The sequence below is a fragment of the Micromys minutus genome, assembly GCF_963924665.1.
Source record: "Micromys minutus genome assembly, chromosome: 10".
Taxonomy (NCBI): domain Eukaryota; kingdom Metazoa; phylum Chordata; class Mammalia; order Rodentia; family Muridae; genus Micromys; species Micromys minutus.
Genome location: NC_137979.1, coordinates 41813708 through 41835929, shown reverse-complemented (window position 1 = coordinate 41835929; position 22222 = coordinate 41813708). Strand labels below are relative to the sequence as shown.

The 22222-nt window shown below is 44.4% G+C and overlaps 1 pseudogene across 1 annotated transcript; it reads left to right on the top strand.

The window, feature by feature from the left end:
• The first annotated feature begins 5677 nt into the window (after window positions 1-5677).
• LOC308425206 (protein BTG2-like) lies at window positions 5678-6160 on the top strand (annotated as a pseudogene). Its single transcript has one exon. The product of its transcript is annotated as a protein BTG2-like (transcript).
• The last annotated feature ends 16062 nt before the right edge of the window (window positions 6161-22222 follow it).

Genomic DNA, 22222 nt, shown 5'->3' with positions numbered 1-22222 from the left:
TGCACCATATGCCTGTGGTCCAGAGTTGCTAGAAGGCCATCTTGTTCTCCTGGAATTGGAGTGTCTTAGTCAGGGTTTCTATTCCTGTACAAACATCATGACCAAGAAGCAAGTTGGGGAGGAAAAGGTGTATTCAGCTTACACTTCCATATTGCTGTTCATCACCAATGGTATTCAGGACTAGAACCCAAGTAGGTCAAAAACCAGGAACTGATGTAGAGGCCATGGAGGGAGGGATGTTACTTATTGGCTTGCTTCCTCTGGCTTGCTCAGCCTGCTTTCTAGTAAAAACCCAGGTCAATCAGCTCAGGGATTGTACCACACACAATGGGCTTGGCCCTCCCCTTGAACACTAGTTGAGAAAATGCCTTACAGCTGGATCTCATGGAGGCATTTCCTCAACTGAGGCTGCTTTCTCTGTGATAACCTCATCTTGTGTCAAGTTGACACAATACCAGCCAGTACATGGAGTTACAGATGGTCAGGAACTGTAGGTCAGTGCTGGAAATTGAACCATGACTCTCTGAAGAACATCCAGTGCTATTGACTGCAGAGCCATGCTTCCAGCACCTAGAAGTTTGTGTTTAACAGCTCTGCTTTCTGCTGCTGGGCTCAGGAACCTTTCCTGCTGGCAAACACCATTGGAGTGAACTCAGATATTGGCCCTCTCCACCAAGAATGAGTTTTATTTAAACTGAAGGAATTTTGGGGTCCCAGCAAGAATTAGTAGCCATGTCACTGCAGAGATGAAGGAAAGATAATGGAGTTATGTTCACACTGCTGGCTGGGCACGTGACTCCTGCTCACATGAGGGATGAATGTAGGAGGGAAAAGGACAACCTCTGAGATGGTGGCACTGCACCACTGTGGGGTTAGAACACACACACACACACACACACACACACACACACAGAGGGAGAGAGAGAGAGAGAGAGAGAGAGAGAGAGAGAGAGAGAGAGAGAGGCACACACTCCCACTTTGTACTCCAAGATAGTCCTAAACTCATGTCATCTTGTCTTAGCCTCCTGAGAGCTGTAATCACAAGGATTCACCATTATACCTTTCTCTTTCCTCTTAACCTGCAGTGGGGATAGAAACAGGAGAAAGACAGAGGGTCCCAAACGGGTGCCTTTCCAGGTGAAAAGACACTGAAATTGGAAAACAGATCCTGGGGAAAAGGTGAGGTTTAGAGAGTCCATCAGTATGACAGATAAGAAGTACCAGGAGTCAGGGAAGGTCATCAAAAAGCCACCATTTCCCAGTAGCCATGTCAGAGGAGAGATAACCACAAGATGTGAGATGCACCTGGAACTTTCATCAAAACCTTAAAAGGGGACCTTCCTCTGTCCCCAGACAACACAGGGACCATGCCACTATCTCATTGTGCCCTTTCCTGAGCTCGGCTGTCACATGTGTCTCTTCATCCCTTCCACCTTGACATCATGTATTCACCTGTCAGCCTGCATTCTTACAAGGGGCCCCAGAGAATCTCAGGTCAAGTTCCAGGTCCCTGTGCACACCTGGCACTGTCCGATGCTGCCACCTGGTGGCCCTGATCTGACCACCTGAGTCCTTCCTTGAATCCCACCTGGCCTGCTCATCTACTTGGGGGTCACCAACATTTTGGCCACAATGGACAGTTTTCAACATTTCATGCTCCTTAGCCAGAACAGAACTATAGCAGCTTCTCTATCACAAAGTTGCACAACAGAGGGGACACCAATATTCCAGTACTGTAGGGAATGCTGTCCCAAAGTGTTCATCCCGCAACTCAGGGTTTTTTCCTCTGCTCTTGGACACAGCACAAAGTAATGGGACCAGTTATGTGACACACACACCATATTATCCTTCTTGTGCCTTTCCTGCCTTTCCCACAGAGTCTGCCTCCCTCATTTTGAGGCCTCTATTGCTCAGACCAAGGACTGCACACCTCCAGTGATGAGCTGATCTTTCAAATTTTATGTATTTATTTTGATTTTTTGAGACCGGGTTTCTCTGAGAAGCCTTGGTTGTCCTGGATCTCGTTTGTAGTCTAGGATGGCTTTGAACTCAAAGATCTGTCTCCTTCTACCTCCTAAGATCTGGGATAAGAGCTGCGGGGACCACCAGCTTTTTTTTTATTTGATTTTAAAATTTTTTATTTCTTTTATTTATATTTTATAATTTTACTTATTTATTTATTTTAAGCACAATTTAGCTGTCTTCCAGATCATCGGAAGTGGGAATTAGATCACATTACAGATGGTTGTGAGCCACCATATTGTTGCTGGAAATTAAACTCAGGAATCTGAAAAAGGAGTCAGTGCTCTTAACCACTGAGCAATCTCTCCAGCCCTCTTAAATTTTTATTTTAAAGTGTATATTATTTCAGATGGTGAAAGTACACATGTTTAATCCCAGTGTTCTGGATGCAGAGGGAGGTGGATCTCTTTAGTGGAAGATATCATAAGCAAGGTGTGAGAAACCCTATCTTGAAAAACTAAAACAACACCAAAAGATATAAAAAAGATTTTAATTACATTTATTCCTATAAGCTCTCTTTTTCTGTTTCTTTGTGTTTGTATGGCTGTGTGTGTGTGGGTGTGTCTGTGTGTGTGTGTGTGTGTGTGTGTGTGTGTGTGTGTATGTGTGTTTACAGGCAAGTGAATGGAGTTGACTATCTCCTTTCACTGTGAGTGTCCTGAGATCAAATTCATGTTTTCAAGGTCAGGTGTGCTGACACACACCTTTAATCACTACTTACAACAGACAGTAGCTAAGGGATCTCAGGAGTTAGAGGAGAGCCTGGTCTACGTAGTGAGTTCCGGATAGCCACGGATATGTATAGAGACCCTGCCTCCAAAAACAAAATCAACTAAGAAAACAAAACAAAATTCAGATTTTCAGACCTGAATGTGGTGGTAAGTACATTTACACACCAAATCATCTTATGCCATATTGCTAAGGTTTGCTTTGGTTTAAGGTATATTCATTTCATTGTTATGTATATGAACATTTATAACATAGATAGATGTATGTGCACCATATGCATGCCTTCTGCCCTCACAGTTCAGCAGAAGGTATCGTCTAAAGCATGAGATTCAGATCCGTAGGCACCATTTGTTTTTAGATGCTGGAAACCTGAATCCAGGTCAAAGGACATCTGCTCTTAACATCTGAGTCATCTCAGACTGCTCCCCCTGAGTCCTCCACAGGGTTTCTATGTATAGAATTGCTGTTGGGGAACTCATTCTGTAGACCAGGCTATCATTAGTGATACACTCTGTTACCTGAGTGCTGGGATTAAAGGCTCGTACTAACACTACCTGGATTTGTTGATAAACTGATCCATGGCTCTCCCAGATCTCACTATATCATACTAGCTTTGAACTCACAGAGATGAGCCTCCTCCATTATGGGATTAAAGGTGGTGTCACCACACCCTGCTCTAGCCTCTATTTAAGCACAGCCCAGCAGAGGGACTTCCAGAGTGCTCCACTACATTCAACTTACAACATTGGTGAATCCATTTCTCCTATCATCCCAATTCCCAATTCCTCAAACTCAAGCAAGCTCAGCTCCTCCTTCATCTCTTCCCTGAGCTCCAGTTTGGTTTGAAGTCCTGGTCTACCCAAACTCCTAGTGATAACTGTGCCCTGTTCTAAGGCTGGACCCCTTAGGTGGAGAGAGTTTGGAAAGGTCTTGCCCTGTCACTCCCTCCTTACAAGCAGAAACTCACAGGCCCCCTAACCAGGATGCAGGACTCCAGGTTCCTGGGCACCATCACCCTGTTCTTTGGTCTGCTTTCCAGTCTCCAAGGAGTAAGTGCCAACCAGGTAAGCAAGACTTCTGTGACTTTTGGAGGATCCTATGGGGTAGAGGCTTGGCTCAGAGTCCAGCCCCTGCCTTACCTTGGCAGGAATTCCCTCAGAAAACTGGTAACTTTCTTTTGTGTTTGGGGAAAGTGGAGGTAGGGATCTCAGGGAGGCCCTCTGGAAACCTGGGTCCCTACTCTTGGCAGGTTGTATTGTTAACTTGAACTTGCCCCAACCAACACCCTAAATAGGATCTTTGGCCCACCGTTTTATTCTTGGCTTGCTATTACACTACCATTCATCTGAGCAACCTGATGTCTTTTTTATCTGGGTTAGGTGTCTGTCCATGTAAATGAAAGCATAAATGGTGACCTTTGCGTGTAGTTTAGTAGCTCTCTCTGGGACTTCTTTGTGTATCAGGGAAGTTCAGTTTCACTCACCTCTCTGATTGGTGTAAATTTTATCTCAGAGTAGACATGTCTGCCTGGGCTGGGAGGCCTCAGGCTGTGGTCTCAGGGAGGCAGGATTTGAGCTTTTGTTCATATTCAAACTCTAAGTGTCCCAGGATGACAGATTTTCCTGAGAAGTGGTCAGAACAAGTCTTTTAAACATACAAACTTTTCTTTGTTTTTCAAATCAGGGTTTCTCTAGCTCTGGCATTTTAGAACTGTGTAGTCCAGGCTGGCCTCAACTTAGAGACCAGATTGCCTCTTCCTCCTGAGTACTGGGATGAAATTAAAAATGTGGTTGAGAATCTGCTAAAAAGAGTTGGAAGGATAAATAAGTATTAAGTCAGCTCCTGAGAATAGTGTTCACTGACTGTTTGGAAGGCATATTTCTCCATTCATTGCTAAGCATGAGTAATGGATATTTAAGAAACTTCCTATCTGGCACCTCTTAGTGTTTTTTTTGACTCCTCTGCTTTCCCAACTATAGGTATTGTCAATCCACTCAATCAAAACTAATAAATCCAAGTTTACTAAAACACAGACTCAGACTCTGGTGATTGGACAGATTAAGATAGGAAATGGAATAATCCTGGCCCAGATTATTAAGCATGTCAATTTATAGAGCCTCTCTCTATAGATTAATCTGATCTTGAATTCAACAGAGATCTGATTTGGTACCATAGCATTGGACTTTAAGGAGGGTATCCACCATTTCTGGCCTAACAGCTTCTTAACTGTAGTTAGTATAGCAGCACAACCTGAATCCCTGCACTCTGGAGGCAGAGGCAGTGGATTTGAGTTCTAGGCCAACCTGGTCTACAGAGAGAGTTCCCGGACAAATAGATATCACCAGAGAAACCTTGTCTTCAAATGCCAATAGAATCCAAGACGAGTGTCTGGTATTTGGAAGAGTGGAAAAAGAGATAGAGAAGGAGAGAAAGAGAAAGTTTGTGACTGGTCAGCTGCACTAGAAACTGTGGAGGCATCATAACACTGAAGGATACAGGGTGGGGCTTCCAGCAGGCACCTGAGGATGGATAGGATCAGAGTCTCCTTAGTGAACTCCCAGAGTTGTCTCTTCCTAATTAACTGGATTAAAGGCTTAGGGACAGTGGAAGGGCTTTCGATGGTTTCTCGGGGCCTCTGACTCTAACGATACATGAAAGGTGACTTCCTAGAACAATCACAAATTGTGTGATGTAGAGAGCTAAGTATAGTAGTCCACATCTTTAATCCAGCTCTCTGGAGAGACAGATAGTTTTACCTCTTATTTGTAGGGTAGCCAGTGCAACACAGTAAGACATATTCCTGTCTCAATAAAAACAAACAAAAGAACCAAACATACAAAATAAAATAAAATAAAATAAACTGGGAGAGCCCGAGGGGCGGCCGGACCATCATCGTCCTAATACAGCTACTTCCTTAACTACCACTATGAGCCACGGAAAAGAACAGACATGCTCAGGGAGATCGCTGCCGCCGTGGGTTTCCTCTCCAGTCTGCATGAGCGAGCAGAGATTCCAGGTTTTCCGTAGGGCGCTTCAGGAAGCACTGACCGATCATTACAAACACCACAGGTTTTTTAGAAAAACCGTCCAAAGACTCTGGCTATCGCTGTATCCGAATCAACCACAAGATGGACCCCATCACCAGCAAGGTGGCCAGCCAGATTGACTCAGCCAGCCTCAGCTGCACCAGCTATTGCCCAGTGAGCTGACACTGTGGGTGCATCCCTAATAAGTGTCCTACCGCATCTGGGAGGATGGCTCCATCTGTGTCCTGTATGAGGAGTCCCCGGTGGCTGCCTCCTATGGGTTCCTCACCTGCAAGAACCAGATGATGCTGGGCAGAAGCAGCCCCTCGAAAAACAAACAAAACAAAACAAACAAACAAAGAAACAAACAAAAACTGGGTTGAAGGAGATTACTTGGTAATTTGTGCCTTTAATCCCAAGTCCTGGGGAGGCACAGTTAGGCTCCAGTGTTGACCATGGATATGGAAGTTGGAGGTTGGGAAAATCTGAGACCCACTGACTTGAACAAGGTCTGAACAGAGACTAGCCTCCAGTTGTTTGTGAGACAGAGTTTCTTTATCCAAATCTGGTCTCCTGCTGACCATATACTCCTGAATAGCTCTGCCTTCTCCTGAGATCAGTAAGGATGGACATGGTCTCCTGCTGACCATATACTCCTGAATAGCTCTGCCTTCTCCTGAGATCAGTAAGGATGGACATGGACCTCTGGTTTATTCTCACCTACCTGATTTAATGCCATGCTTGACAAAGACTCTAACTCCTGAGACTAGGCTTTCAGGCTGTGAGATCTGACGTCTGTCTTTTTTTTTTTTTTTTTCCCACAGACTATATCCACATGTGAGGTCTTGTAAGTATTGACTCTGTCAATGATTGTCAGTAAGGGGAGTAGGAATGGTTGGGTGATCAGATTCTGCTTGGAAAAGGGGAAAGACAATTAAATGATCACACTTGCTAAAACTATAGCCTCTTTTACAAGGATAGATCTGTATACCAAAAACACTACGGGAAGCTCACATCCTGAGGGTCTAAATGTCTTGGGAAGCAGGAACCCTTTTTGTTAACACATGGATGTCATCTGTATCTTGTCATGCCTTTTTTCCTGACTAGAAACTGCCCCAAAGGATTCAGATGCTGTGACAACGGATGCTGCCTGGAAAGAAAGGCCTGGAATCCTGAAGAATACCCTTTCAGGTAAACACTCAGTCACCACTTCTGCACATCATTCACTGAGGACACAGTCCACCAGAAGCAGAGTTGGATGGATGATGGAGGAGGTATTGCAAGGGAGCATTACCAAGACACTCATGACAATATCATCCTCCACCTCCCTAGGCTCCTGTGTATCATCTTATGGGTCATGTTCCCTTTTGTGTGCATCTGTGCTTTAGTAAGGAACTTCTATCACAAGTGCAGAGAACCACAGCCAGACATCAGAACAGCAGACCATCAGACACCTCCAGAACTTCCAACCATTGCTCCCCTGGAGAGCATTTGTTTCACTTCCTTGGATCCTCCTCCTCCCTACAGTCAGGTGAGTCTTTCATTCCCAATACTTAATGTGTTTCTTCAAAGGCTGGCCATCCTGTTAAAATAATGCATTGGAGGCCAGGGGCCACTGGATTAGGAAGAGCTTGGCGAACCATATTTGTCATTCTTTACCCAGACCCTGGGTAAAACAAGTACCCCTTTCTCCTACAGGTTGTTCTGGAGCCAAATCCTACAGAACCCCCTCCTCCCTACAGCCTGAGGCCCAAGAATCCTACTGGCCAAAAGCAATGGAGTCCTTATGCAACACTGTGAACTGCCTAACACACAAACCTCTTGGATCAAGCCTAACATCATGGAGGGACTGCCTTTCCCATCACATCTCTTATCCTTTAAATTATTGTTCTCATATACGGCTGTCCCCTCCACTTTTGTCATGAGATAAGATGGATCTATAATCTCTGTCCAACATTAATGCTGTTGAGATTTTTAAGACTTGGGGGTGTCTGAAGTAGGTGTCGAGAGATCACTGCTATTAATGCCACTCTTGAAAAGACAGCTCGCTCTGACATCCTACAGAAAAACTTTGCCAGATCTCATTATAGACGGCTGTCATCTGCCATAAGACTTTTGGAACTGAACTCTGGACTCTGGGAAAATGTTCTTAACCTCTGATCCATCTCTTCAGCCTAGGATTTCTTCTTTTCAATCAGTTGCTGCAATAAGCCTTATACTTAATTAACTAAGATCTTCTGAGTCAGAAAAATACACCTTAAATCTCAGTAAAGTCATTGCTTATTTGCATTAGATTTTATTTCTTCAAGACTTTGGTGAATACTGAAGACTAATGGAGACATCCAGCCTTGTACATTGCCTGACTACTAGATTCTAAACTCCTATTAGCAGACAGCCATTGTTAACTTAGCTGAACTTCAGCCTGTAAGCCATTCAATAAATATCTTTTTATACAGATAGAGTCATATCATTCTGTTCTTCTAGAGAATTCTGACTCCTAGGAAGGGCTAGTGGGAATATCCGCATTCACGTATCTCTGGAAAAGGCCAATGCAATCAGCTCACACTAAAAATCCCTGACTCACCTGAGGCACTGATGGGTCGACAATAGAAGGAAACCATTTATCCTTCTGTAATACAGCCCTTTCCTGTGTCAGTGGACCATACAATCCAGTCTTCCTCTCCCTCCTCCCTAGAGACTGCTGACTTCTCTTCATTCACAGAGACATGGGTGGAATGTGGCCTTGCCTCATTATCAACCACAGCTGGGAGAACTGGCTTCAGACTCCTCCTAGAGACAGAGATGCAAACATTGCTAAGAGGGGCAGGTGTGGGTGCTACTGAGCTGGTTGTGTCCTAGAGAAAGCTTTGAGGAAGTTCATCAGCTTTGAACCTGTGTGTGTGAGTGTGTGTGTGTGTGTGTGTGTGTGTGTGTGTGTGTGTGTGTGTAATCCTGTCAATCCTGAGACTCCATCTGTAACATAAACCATGCTATATTTATCTAAATTGCTCCAGTGCTTACATATGTTTTTAAACTGATTGGGGCATGGTGGTGCATGCCTTTAATTACACACTAAGGAAGTGGATGCAGTGGGTCTCTGTGGGTTCAAGGCCAACCAGGTCTTTATGTTCTACAGACTAGGTTCAAGGCCAGCTTGGGCTAAAGTAAGATCCTTCCTCCAAAAAAGGAATAAACAAACACAACTCACACAAATACATAAAGAAAAAGGCTTGTGCAAGGGGAGAGCAATATGACATAAAACGAATTAGAATTATAGTATATACTTACATAGTTCCTGATTTTTTTATTTTCTATAAAATATAAATGTCAGTCACCACAAGAGTATAACCTGTGGGAGCAAGGCAAATGGAAATCAGGACTATGTGAGTGTTTTGTAAATATGTTGTATGTATGTTTGTGTTATGTATGTTGTATGTATGAGTGTTGTATATATATATATATTTGGTTTTGTCAATTTGACATAGCCTAGAATCACAAGGAAGATACTCAATGAAGACTGTTTTCCTCACACTAGCCTGTGGGTGGGACTATGGGAGTCTGGTGTATTAACTTGAGACCCACTAGAATGTGAGTGGAAACTTCTGGTAGCAGCCCAGATAATAGGAGCTGGAGGAAGGCAAGCTTTGCCATCTGCTTTCTTGTTCTTCAGTATCTCTGCTCAGTTCATAACCCTGTTGCTGACTCGTAACAGAGGGAACACCAATATTCCAGTACTGTCAGGAATCCTGTGCCAAAATGTTTACTCCACAATTCAGGGTCTTTTCCTCTGCTCTTGGACAAAGCACAAAGCAATGGCACCATTTATGTGACACACACCATAGTATCTTTCTTGTGCCTGGACCTGCCTTTCCCACAGTGTCTGCCTCCCTCCTTTGCAGGCCTCTCTTGATTCAGGACAAGGACTGCACCCCTCCAGTGCTGAGCTGCTCTCTAATTTTATATATGTATATTGGCTTTTTGAGACAGGGTTTCTCTGAGAAGCCTTGGTTGTCCTGGAACTCATTTGTAGACTAGGATGGAATCAAAATCAAAGATCTGTCTCCTTCTACCTCCTAGGATCTGGGATAAAATCTGTGTGTCAACACCACATGTGGAATTTATTATTTTATTTCTTTATATTTTTATAAAATTAACTTATTTATTTATTTTAAGTACACTGTAGTTGTCTTCAGATACAATGAAGCGGGCATCTGAACTTATTACAGATGGCTGTGAGCCACCAGGTTGTTTTTGGGATATGAACTCAGGACTTCTGGAAGAGCAGTCAGTCCTCTTAATCTGAACCTTTCTATAGCCTCCTATTTATTTTTTAAAAGAATTATTTTTTCATCTTATGTATATGAAACCACTGTGCCATGTCTGAGACACACCAGAAGAGGGCATCAGATCCCATTACAGATGGTTGTGAGCCACCATGTGGTTGCTGAGAATTGAACTCAGGACCTCTGGAAGAGCAGTCAGTGCTCTAACCACTGTGACATCTATCCAGCTTCCTTAAATTTTTATTTTAAAGGGTATATTATATCAGAAGGTGAAAGTACACATGTTTAATCCCAGTGTTCTGGATGCAGAGGGAGGTGGATCTCTTTGGTGGAAGATCTCATAACCAAAGTGTGAGAAACCCTATCTTGAAGAACTAAAACAATAACAAAAGATATAATAATAGATTTTAATGACAGTTATTCCTATATTGTCTCTTTTACTGTTCTTCTGTGTTTATGTGGCTGTGGGTGTGTGTTTGTGTGTTTATAGGCATGGGCATGGAGTTGACTATCTCCTATACTGAGCTGTCCCAAGATCAAATTCAGGTTTTCAAAGCCAGGTGTGGTGGCACACACCTTTAATCACTGCTGGCAGCAGGCAGAGACACGGAGATCTCTGGGAGTTGAAGGAGAGCCTGGTCTATGTAGTGAGTTCCAGGATAGCCTGGGATATGTATGGAGACCCTGCCTCCAAAAGCAAAATCAACAATGAAACAAAACAAAATCCAGACTTTTTAGACCTGAATGTGGTGGTAAACACATTTACACACCAAATCACCTATATTGTTATTTGTAAGGTTTGCTTTGGTTTAAGGTATGTTTATTTCATATTATGTGCATGAACATTTATTGCATGGATGTACATGCACCATATGCATGCCTGGTGCCCTCAGAGGTCAGCAGAAAATATCGTCTAGAACATAAGATTCAGATCCTTGAATTTAGATGATGGAAACTGAATCCAGATCCAAAAAAAAAAAAAAAAAAAAAAAAAAAATGTCCTCTTAGCATCTGAGTCATCTCCCCAGACTGTGTTCCCACTCAGGACTCAAAAGGATAGCTCTGTGTAGTCTTGGCTGTTCCGGAACTCCCCTTATAGTCCAGGCTAGCCTCAGTGATCCACCTGCCTCTGTCTCCTCCGTGCTGGGATTTAAAGGCTTGTGCTATGAACACCAGGCCTTTCTTTATTAATTGAATATGGCTCTCCCACATCTCACAAGTTACAAGATACTAGCTTCAAAGTCACAGAGAAGAGCCTCCTCTACGATGGGATTAAAGGTGGTGTCACCACGCCCTGCTCTAGCCTCTATTTAAACACAGCCAAGCAGAGGGACTTCCACAGTGCTCCACTAAGTTCAACTTACAACGTTTGTTAATCCATCTCTCCTACCCTCCCAATTCCCAATTTCTCAAACTCAAGCAAGGCCAGCTCCTCCCCACCTCTCTTTCCTGAGCTCCAGCTTCAATTGAAGTCCAGATCAAACCTCACTCTGGGGTGTTCTCTGCATTCCTATACTAAGGCTGGGCCCTATAGGTGGAGAGAAGTTGGAAAGGTTTAGCCCTGTCACTCCCCCCTCTACAAGCAGAAACTCACAGGCCCCCTTACCAGGATGCAGGACACCTGGGTCCTGGGCACCATCAGCCTGATCTTTGGTCTGCTTTCCAGTCTCCAAGGAGTAAACGCCAACAAGGTAAGCAAGAGTTCTGTGACTTTTGAGGACCATATGGGGCAGAGGCTTGTCTCAGAGCCCAGTCCCTGCCTTACCTTGTCAGGAATTCCCTTAACCTCAGACAATTGGTAACTTTGTTTTGTGTTTGGTGAAAGTAGAGATAAGGATATCAGGGAGGCCCTCTGGAAACCTGGGTCCATACTCTTGGCAGGTTGTATTGTTAACTTAAACTTGCCCCAACCACCACCCTAAATAGGATATTTGGCCCACCATTTTATTCTTGGCTTGTCTATTACACTCTGAGTCAGTCTGAGCAACCTGATGTCTTTTTTGTCTGGGTTAGGTGTCTGTCCTTGAAAATGCTAGCATGACTGGTGACCTTGGAGTGTAGTTTAGTAGCTCTCTTGGGAACTTATTTGATTGTGTATCAAGGAAATTCAGTTTCACTCACCTCTCTGGTGTAAATGTGATCTCAGAGTAGACCTGGCTTCCTGGGCTGGGAGGCCTCAGGCTGTGATCTCAGGGAGGCAGGATTTGAGCTTTTGTTCATATTCAAACTCTAAGTGTCCTGGGATGGCAGATTTTCCTGAGAAGTGGTCAGAACAAGCCTTTTAAACATACAAAATATTGTTTGTTTTGTTTTTCAAATCAGGGTTTATCTAGCTCTGGAATTTTAGAACTGTGTTGTCCAGGCTGGATAAACTTAGAGACAACATGCCTCTTCCTCCTGAGTACTGGGATGAAAATTAAGTTGTGGTTGAGAATCTGCTGCAGTGGGGGATAAGTGAAGTCCCAAGTCTGTTTCTGAGAACAGTGTCCACTGGCTGTTTGGATCATGTAGTTCTCCATCCAAGGCCACACATGAGTGCACCCAGGTTAGAGACACTCACATATATATAAAACCTTGAATTCAACAGAGATCAAATTGGTACCTCAGCAATGGAATTAAAGGGTGGTATTCACCATGCCTGGCCTAATGGTATTTTAAATGTAGTTAGTATTGATGGCTTGTTGTGTTAGCAGTGCGAACATTTAATCCCTGCACTCTGGAGGCAGAGGCAGTGGATCTGAATCCTATGCCAGCATGGTCTACAGTGTGAGTTTTAGGACAGAAACCACAGAGAAACTGTGTTCTAAAAAACCAATATAATCCAAGACAATAGTCTGATATTTGCAAGTGTGGAGAGAGATAAAAAGGAGAGAGAGGAAGAGAAAATTTGTGTTTGGTTGGCTGCCCTAAAACTGTGGAGGCCTGAGATGAGAAGCGTGCACCATACCTGACAATGGTTAAGTGAAGTAGGCAGGGCAATGCCTAGATGTCTGGAGGAAGAGAGTCCTAATTCAGAGCTCAGACAGGACTCTATCATCATAATGGATACTGTATGGAGACTTTGTGTGCCTCAAAACACTGAGATACAGGGCAGGGGCTTTAGCAGGACCTTAGGATGAATTGAACTTAGTTTGTTTAATGAAGTTTCAGAGTTGTCTCTACCTATGACACTGGATAATGGGAACAGGGACAGTGGAGGGCTTAGGATAATTTTGAGCCCTCTGAGTCTAAGGATCCACAAAAGGTAGCTTCTTATGTCATTGTCAGACTGTGGGATGGGGTAACTAAGTGTAGTAGTCACATCTTTTTTCCTGCTGTCTAGAGGCAGAGACCCATTGATGCCTGATTTGTAGGCTAGTCAAAGCAACACAGTAAGTCCCTTGCCTGTCTCAATATAAAGGTGTGGGGAGAGATATTTTGGTAGTTTGTGCCTTCAATCAGGACTTGAGGAGACACAGTTATGATCCAGTGTTCACCCTGGATATGGTAGTTGGAGGTTGGGAGAATCTGAGACCCAATATGTAGAACAAGGTCTGACAGAGACTAGTCTCCACTTGTTTGTGAAACAGTTTCTTGTTCCCAATCTGGCCTCACAATGTCCATGTACAATTGAATAGCTCTGCCTTCTCTTGAGATCTGTAAGGGTGGATATGGACTGCTGGTTCCAGATACCTACATAATTTATTGCCATGAAGGACAAGAACTCTAACTCCGAGTTCCAACTGTCAAGTTGTGAGCTCAGACCTCTATCTTTTTCCTTCCACAGACTGCATCCACATGTGACATCTTGTAAGTATGGGACTCTGTCAGTGATTGTCAGTAAAGGTAGAGGGGTGTGTGTGTTCATATCCTGCCCTGGATAAGAGGAAAGACACCTAAATCATCTCATTTGCTGAAACCTTAGCCTCTCTCACCTTACCCAATGTCATTATAGTCAGTTCTGAAAGGGATGCTAATCCCCAATGTTTCAAAGCTGGGTGGTTGGGAGGAGGAGTCAAAGGTGAAGTGTCACACTGGGACCTCCCTAGTGAGCTGCAGACCATTCTGCCTGAGGAACCTGGCACACTTACTGCCATGAAGACCCCAGAACTCAGGTCTCAAATCCAGACCCCAGGTGTTCCCTGTAATCCCAGGACGGATCTGTACCCCATATCCAATATGGGGGGCTTATCACCTGAGAGACTAAATGTCTTGGTAAGCAGGAATCCTATTTGTTGACACTCTGATGCCATCACTGTCTTCCCTTGCCTGTTTGTCTTGACTAGAAACTGCCCCAAAGGATTTAGATGCTGTGACAGTGGATGCTGTCTGGAAAGAAAAGTCTGGAATCCTGAAAAAGATTTCTTAAGGTAAGCCCAGGGTCACTATTTCACAGCATCATTTACTCAGTGCTGGGTCCTCCAGAATCAGGGTGGGTTGGGTGACAGAGGAGGTATGGCAAGGAAGCAAGAGCTAGACACTTAGGACAAAACCACCTTTCATCTCCCTAGGATTCCATTCAGCATCTTAATGGTCATACTTCCCGTCTTGTGGATCTGTTTCTTAGTATGGCACTACTGTCACACAAACAGAGAACCACAGCATGACACCGGATCAGCAGACCACATGACACCTCCAGAACAGCCCTCCATTACTCCCATAGAGAACATATGGGTCACCTCCTTGGATCCTCCTCCTCCCTACCATCAGGTGGGTCTTTCATTCCCAATACCTAATCTGTTTTATACCTGGCTATCCAACCTGTTGAAATAGTACATTGAAGGCCAGGGCACAATGGGTAGGGAAAAGCTTGGCCAACCATATTTTCCATTCTATACCCAGACCCCGGATAGAACAAGTACCCCTCTTCTCCTACAGGTTGTTCTGGAGCCAAGTCCTACAGAATCTCCTCCACCCTACAGCCTCAGGCTGAAGGGCCATACTGGACAGATGGGATGGAATGGCTATGCAACCATTTGATCTACCTCACACACAAACATCTTGGATCAAGCTCATCACTCTAGAAAGAATGCCTATCCCTTCATGTCTCATGATCTTTGATATAATTTATTATTTTTATATACCACCATCCCCTCCCCTTTTCTCATAAGATAAGCTGAATCAATAATTTCTGTCCCACATATAAGGCTGTTGAGATTTTCAGATTTGGGGGTTTCAGAGTGGATGTAAAAGGATCATTGGATCTGGACTGCAATCTTGACTGGACAGCTGGCTCTGCCATTCTACAAAGAACTTGTGTACCTCGAAGGAATGAAAGATGGGACTGCTCAGAATCTGAGCCATCTTCCAACTACAGCCAAGCAGAGAGGACATCAATGTACCTCTACAACAATGCAGAAAACACAGGTCCTGGATTTCAAGGATGCTGTTGAGTGGTGATGGAGACAAGTTCAAAGGCTAAGGACCACTTCCAGCTCCTTCCAATGGTGACTGGCTGCACTGACCCCTGCCTGACTGAGCATCCAAGATGTGAATGAATGTTTAGACTTCTCTTTCATGGGATCTTGGGGACACTAAGAAATAAACTAGAAAGTTTCTACAATTCTCTTCTTGTGACCTGCTTTCCTCTAGACCACAAGCTGATTGATCAGGGACTCTTAAGCAGATAGAAGGCAGAAAGACTTGGGGGAAGGTAAGGTGGGGAGAAAGCCTGGAGGAGCAGGCATGAGTAACCTGTGTGGAGTAAGGTCTCTTAAACACTTCGACATTCCTCCACAGAAAACCCCTAGACTGAGAGGAGAGGCAGACCTCACCTTTATCTTCCAACTAAGCTGGGGTTCCAGACATTATAGCTCAACCCACCCAAAGTTAACACCTGTTGGAAAGATGGTTTTGGCCTGTGGCTGAGGAACTGAGTTGATCTTGGAGCTTGAACTGTCCAGACAGGGGGGGAGAAAGTAAAGATAATTCCAGGGACCAATGCCTTGACACCTTCCTTATTTCTTTCTTTACTATGTGTGCTGCAGAGAACTGAAGTCAGACATTTACTTTAGACAGACTACACTATCTAAACTCACTGCTTAGGTGCACAGATAGGCCAGGTTGTTTATCCTGGACTCCCTCTGTAGACCAGGCTAGCTTCACATTAAGTATCCTCAATAACACTCATCCTGGGTCACCAGAGAACATGTCTGCACTGTGATTGGAACTGCATTTGGTCTCTGAGGGAGAGCAGTGGATGCTGACAAGATGGTGCTCTGCAGGGAAAGGGAGTCATGATGGAGGGAGGGGGCACACAGGGGTTGTGTTGATGTTGGTGGTTTTCAAAAGAAAAGGCCTAGAACTGGCCATTGTCCTGTAGGAAGAGGTCACCTCAGCCTGCTTTTTCACCCATCTGACATTGAAGATGCTTTAGGGCTTTTAATTCAGTTGTACACCCTGAAGAAAGAGGAATTTCTGTAGTTCAGTGGCTGAAATATTATATTTAAAATGTACATCCATTGGTGTTTTGTGAGAATGTCAGTTCCAATAGAACTGGTATTACAGACAGTCATGAGCTGCCATGTGGGGGTTGGGAATTGAACCTTGGTCCTGAAGATCAGCCATGTTCTTAACCACTGATCCATCTGTCCAGTCCCCTGAGTGAGTCTATACTCACTCTGCATAGTCACTACTGTGGGTGAGAGTGAAGATGTGTCCTATGTTCAGAGGTGACCTTGCTCTGTCCTTCCCACCAATGTTTATAAAGTCACGGCTGTATGATTCCTGTTCTGGGCATCCAGGATGAGACCAGGTACAGTGCCACTTCTAAGGAGAAGCCTGTAGAGCCCCACATTCCAAAGCTCACAAAGATGCAGATGCCCATCTTCTGGGGCACTAGACTGGGTGGAGATTGGGCAACTCAAACTCATGAATGAATGATAAAAGACAGTGGGGGGAGGAGAAGTAGGAAGTTGGGGGAGGGGTGTTACATGTTAATGAGATCTGCCTCCAAGAGTTTGTGCAGATACTCCCAGCTTGGCTGGCACCCAGGAGCAGCTCTTGAGCTGGGAACTAGGTATTCTTATTAGTTCCCCAAGGATGTTGGAGACACAGACAGGAGAGTTAAGGGAGCAGCTACATAGACAGAGGAGGAAGGACCTGCAGTATCTGTATAGGGGGAGAGGACAGCAGCAGGAAGGACAGAGATCCAGGGCCCCTGCTAGTTTCTTCTTGTTCCAAATACCACCAGGTCTGTTTTCCCATTTGCGAAAGAAAAAGAAAAGCCCCTTCTGAAGTCTCTGCTGGATTATAACTCCCCCCCACCCTCCCTCTGCCGCCCTTAAGGTATTCAAGACATGATTTTTTTTATACAGCCCTTGGTATCCTGAAACTCACTCTGTACACCAGGCTAGTCTCAACTCAGACATCACCTGCCTCTGCATTTCGAATGTTGGGATTAAAGGTGTGCACAACCAGGCCATTTTATGAAGGTCTCGGTGGGAAGATGTGACAATCTGTTTAAGACCAGCAGCTTTTCCTGGGTCCCTTGACTTGAGTCAACATGACACAATGTAGAATCATGAGAGAGGCCAGGCCTGTTCTCTTTGAGGAAGTAACACTGAAGTAAGTGTAGAAGAGGAGAAACAGAATGTGCCCTGCAAAAAGCAGGGGCCACAGGCCAGCATTTGCAAAGACCCAGAGTTGCCTGGCCTCAGCAAAACAGATTCCTTATCAAATGGTGTTCTTCCTCAGTTCTGAGAGCCAGAGGTGTCACATGAAGATCTTGTCCTGGTTGCTTCTGTCAGAGGCTCTGGGAGAGTCATGCCATATCTTTAGTGACTTTTGGTGGTAACCAGCGATGCTTGGTATCCCTGAGCTGGGAACTGTCCTCAAACCTGCTCAGGCAACCAGCCACACAGACAGAGCTAGCAAGCCTGTGAATGTTTCATACCTGCTATTCTTTCTCTCTGCTGTTTTTATTCCCTTGTTTCTTCTTGTTCCTTTTTTGTTAAAGGGTTTATTCAGTTTACACTTCCACATTGCTGTTCATCAACAAAGGAAGTCAGGGCTGGAACTCAAGCAGGTCAGGAAGCAGGAACTGAAGCTGAGGCCATGGACAAATGTTACTTACAGGCTGCTTCAACTGCCCTGCTCAGACTGCTTTCTTATACAACCCAGGCCAGCGGCACCTTGATGGTACCACCCACAATGAGCTGGGCCCTACCCTTTTGATCATAGTTTTAAAAATGCCTTACAGCCAGATCACATGGAGACATTTCCTCAAAGGAGGCTCTTTTCTCTGTGATAATTCCCATTTGTGTCATGTTCACACACAAAACCAGCCAATGCAACCCATTTCTTTATTTTATGCATATAAGAACATTTTAGCTGTCTTCAGACACACCAAAAGACGGCATCATATCCCATTACAGATGGTTGTGAGCCACCATGTAGTTCCTGGATATTGATCTCAGGACTTCTGGTAGATGAGTTGGTGCTCTTAACTGCTGAGCCACCTCTCCAGCCCCTTCTCTCTGCTCTTGGCTGGGAATGGGAGCAGCTGCTCCACAGCTCCTGCTACTGTAACCCCCCTGCCTGGTGAACTCTGAGACTGAGCTGTAAGCAGGACAAACTCCTTTGTCCTCCAGGTTGCTTTGTGTGGGATGATTATCACTGCAGTGAAGCTGTGCACGTGTGTGCTATGCATGTGCATGTCTACTGGAGGTTACGTGTGAGGTCAGAGGCTGTGGAGTGCTCTCTTCTCTTCTATCTGAATATATATACATTTATTTATTTATTCATTCATTCATTCATTTATTTAGACACTTACATATTTGGGACAGGGACTCTTATTCAACCCAGAGTTCACAAAAATTTCAGATAATCTGGTTGTACAGCAAATCTCTGGGATTACCAACCAGCAATGGGTTAATAAATTTATGTGACCATAATCAGCTTGTTACAAGGGTCCTGGTAATCTAAATGAAGGTCCCTGGAATTGAGGCAGAAGCACTTTCCCCTAAGCGGTCTCTGCTGGGCCCTGATCACCTGAGGAGCTGGTGCTTGACCCTGCTATCTCAGTCCTTCCTGTCAGACTGAATAGTGGAACCACAGGCAAGTGAAGATGTGTCTGTCACCAGCTGGACTGTTGTCCTGTCTTCTGACTTCCTGTGACTTTGGAACTTTTAACATTAATAGATTTTTAAAATGCTTTATTATCATTCCAATAATTATAATTTCTGTATGGGTGTTCTGACTGCTCACATGTATTTGCACCATATGCCTGTGGTCCAGAGATGCTAGAAGGCCATCTTGTTCCCCTGGAATTGGAGTGTCTTAGTCAGGGTTTCTATTCCTGTACAAACATCATGACCAAGAAGCAAGTTGGGGAGGAAAAGGTGTATTCAGCTTACACTTCCATATTGCTGTTCATCACCAATGGTATTCAGGACTAGAACCCAAGTAGGTCAAAAACCAGGAACTGATGTAGAGGCCATGGAGGGAGGGATGTTACTTATTGGCTTGCTTCCTCTGGCTTGCTCAGCCTGGTTTCTTGTAAAAACCCAGGTCTATCAGCTCAGGGATTGTACCACACACAATGGGCTGGGCCCTCCCCTTGAAGACTATTTTAGAAAATGCCTTACAGCTGGATCTCATGGAGGCATTTCCTCAACTGTGGCTCCTTTCTCTGTGATAACTCCAGCTTGTGTCAAGTTGACACAATACCAGCCAGTACATGGAGTTACAGATGGTCAGGAACTGTAGGTCAGTGCTGGAAATTGAACCATGACTCTCTGAAGGACATCCAGTGCTGTTGACTGCAGAGCCATCCTTCCAGCACCTAGAAGTTTGTCTTTAACAGCTCTGCTTTCTGCTGCTGGGCTCAGGAACTTTTCCTGCTGGCAAACACCATTGGAGTGAACTCAGATATTGGCCCTCTCTGCCAGGAATAAGTTTTATTTAAACTGAAGGAATTTTGGGGTCCCAGCAAGAATTAGTAGCCGGGTCACTGCAGAGATGAAGGAAAGATAATGGAGTTATGTTCATACTGCTGGATGGGCACGTGACTCCTGCTCACATGAGGGATGAATGTAGGAGGGAAAAGGACAACCTCTGAGATGGTGGCACTGCACCACTGTGATGTTGGAACACACACACTCACACACACACACACACAGAGAGAGAGAGAGAGAGAGAGAGAGATAGAGAGAGAGAGAGAGAGAGAGAGAGAGAGAGGCACACACTCCCACTTTGTAGCCCAAGATAGTCCTAAACTCATGTCATCTTGTCTTAGCCTCCTGAGAGCTGAAATCACAAGGATTCGCCATTATACCCTTCTCTTTCCTCTTAACCTGCAGTGGGGATAGAAACAGGAGAAAGACAGAGGGGCCCAAATGGGTGCCTTTCCAGGTGAGAAGACACTGAAATTGGAAAATAGATCCTGGGGAAAAGGTGAGGATTGGAGAGTCCATCAGTATGACAGAGAAGAAGGAACAGGAATCAGGGAAGGTCTTCAAAAAGCCACCATTTCCCAGTAGCCATGTCAGAGGAGAGATAACCACGAGATGTGAGATTCACCTGGAACTTTCATCAGAACCTTAAAAGGGGACCTTCCTCTGTCCCCAGACCAGACAGGGACTAAGCCACTATCTCATTGTGCCCTTTCCTGAGCTCGGCTATCACATGTCTCTCTTCAACCCTTCCAATTAGATAACATGTATCCACCTGTCATCCTGCATATTTGCAAGGGGCCCCAGAAATCTCAAGTCAAGTTCCAGGTACCTGTGCACACCTGGCACTGTCCGATGCTGCCACCTGGTGGCCCTGATCTGACCACCTGAGTCCTTCCATGAATCCCACCTGGCCTGCTCATCCCCTTGGGGGTCACCAACATTTTGGCCACAATGGACATTTTTCAACATTTCATGCTCCTTAGCCAGAACAGAACTATAGCAGCTTCTCTATCACAAAGTTGCACAACAGAGGGGACACCAATATTCCAGTACTGTAGGGAATGCTGTCCCAAAGTGTTTCCCCGCAACTCAGGGTCTTGGACAAAGCACAAAGCAATAGGACCAGTTATGTGACACACACCACATTATCCTTCTTGTGCCTGGACCTGCCTTTCCCACAGTGTCTGCCTCCCTCCTTTGCAGGCCTCTATTGCTCAGGCCAAGGACAGCACCCCTCCAGTGAGGAGCTAATCTTTCAAATTTTATATATTTATTTTGATTTTTTGAGACCGGATTTTCTGAGAAGCCTTGGTTGTCCTGGATCTCGTTTGTAGGCTAAGATGGCTTTGAAGTCAAAGATCTGTCTCCTTCTACCTCCTAAGATCTGAGATAAGAGCTGCGTGTAACCACCACTTTATTTGAATTTAAAAATATTTTTTCTCTTATTTATTTTTTATAATTTTACTTATTTATTTATTTTAAGTGCACTGTAGCTGTCTTCCAGCACATCAGAAGTGGGCATCAGTTCCCATTACAGATGGTAGTGAGCCACCATGTATTTGCTGAGAATTGAACTCAGAACCTCTGGAAAAGCAGTCAGTGCTCTTAACCACTGAGCAATCTCTCCAGCCCTCTTAAATTTTTATTTTTAGGGTATATTATTTCAGATGGTGAAAGTAGACATGTTTAATCCCAGTACTCTGGATGCAGAGGGAGGTGGATCTCTTTAGTGGAAGATCTCATAAGCAAGGTGTGAGAAACCCTATCTTGAAAAACTAAAACAATAACAAAAGATATAAAAAGATTTTAATTACATTTATTCCTATAAGCTCTCTGTTTCTGTTTCTTTGTGTTTGTATGGCAGAAGTGTGTGTGTATGTGTGTGTGTGTGTGTGTTTACAGGCACCTGAATGGAGTTGACTATCTCCTTTCACTGTGAGTGTCCCGAGATCAAATTCAGGTTTTCAAAGCCAGGTGTGCTGACACACACCTTTAATCACTACTTACAACAGACAGAGGCTCAGGGATCTCAGGAGTTAGAGGAGAGCCTGGTCTTTGTAGTTCCAGGATAGCCACGGATATGTATAGAGACCCTGCCTCCAAAAACAAAATCAACAAAGAAAACAAAACAAAATTCAGATTTTCAGACCTGAATGTGGTAGTAAATGCATTTACACACCAAATCATCTTATGCCATATTGCTAAGGTTTGCTTTGGTTTAAGGTGTATTCATTTCATTGTTATGTATATGAACATTTATAACATAGATGTATGTGCACCATATGCA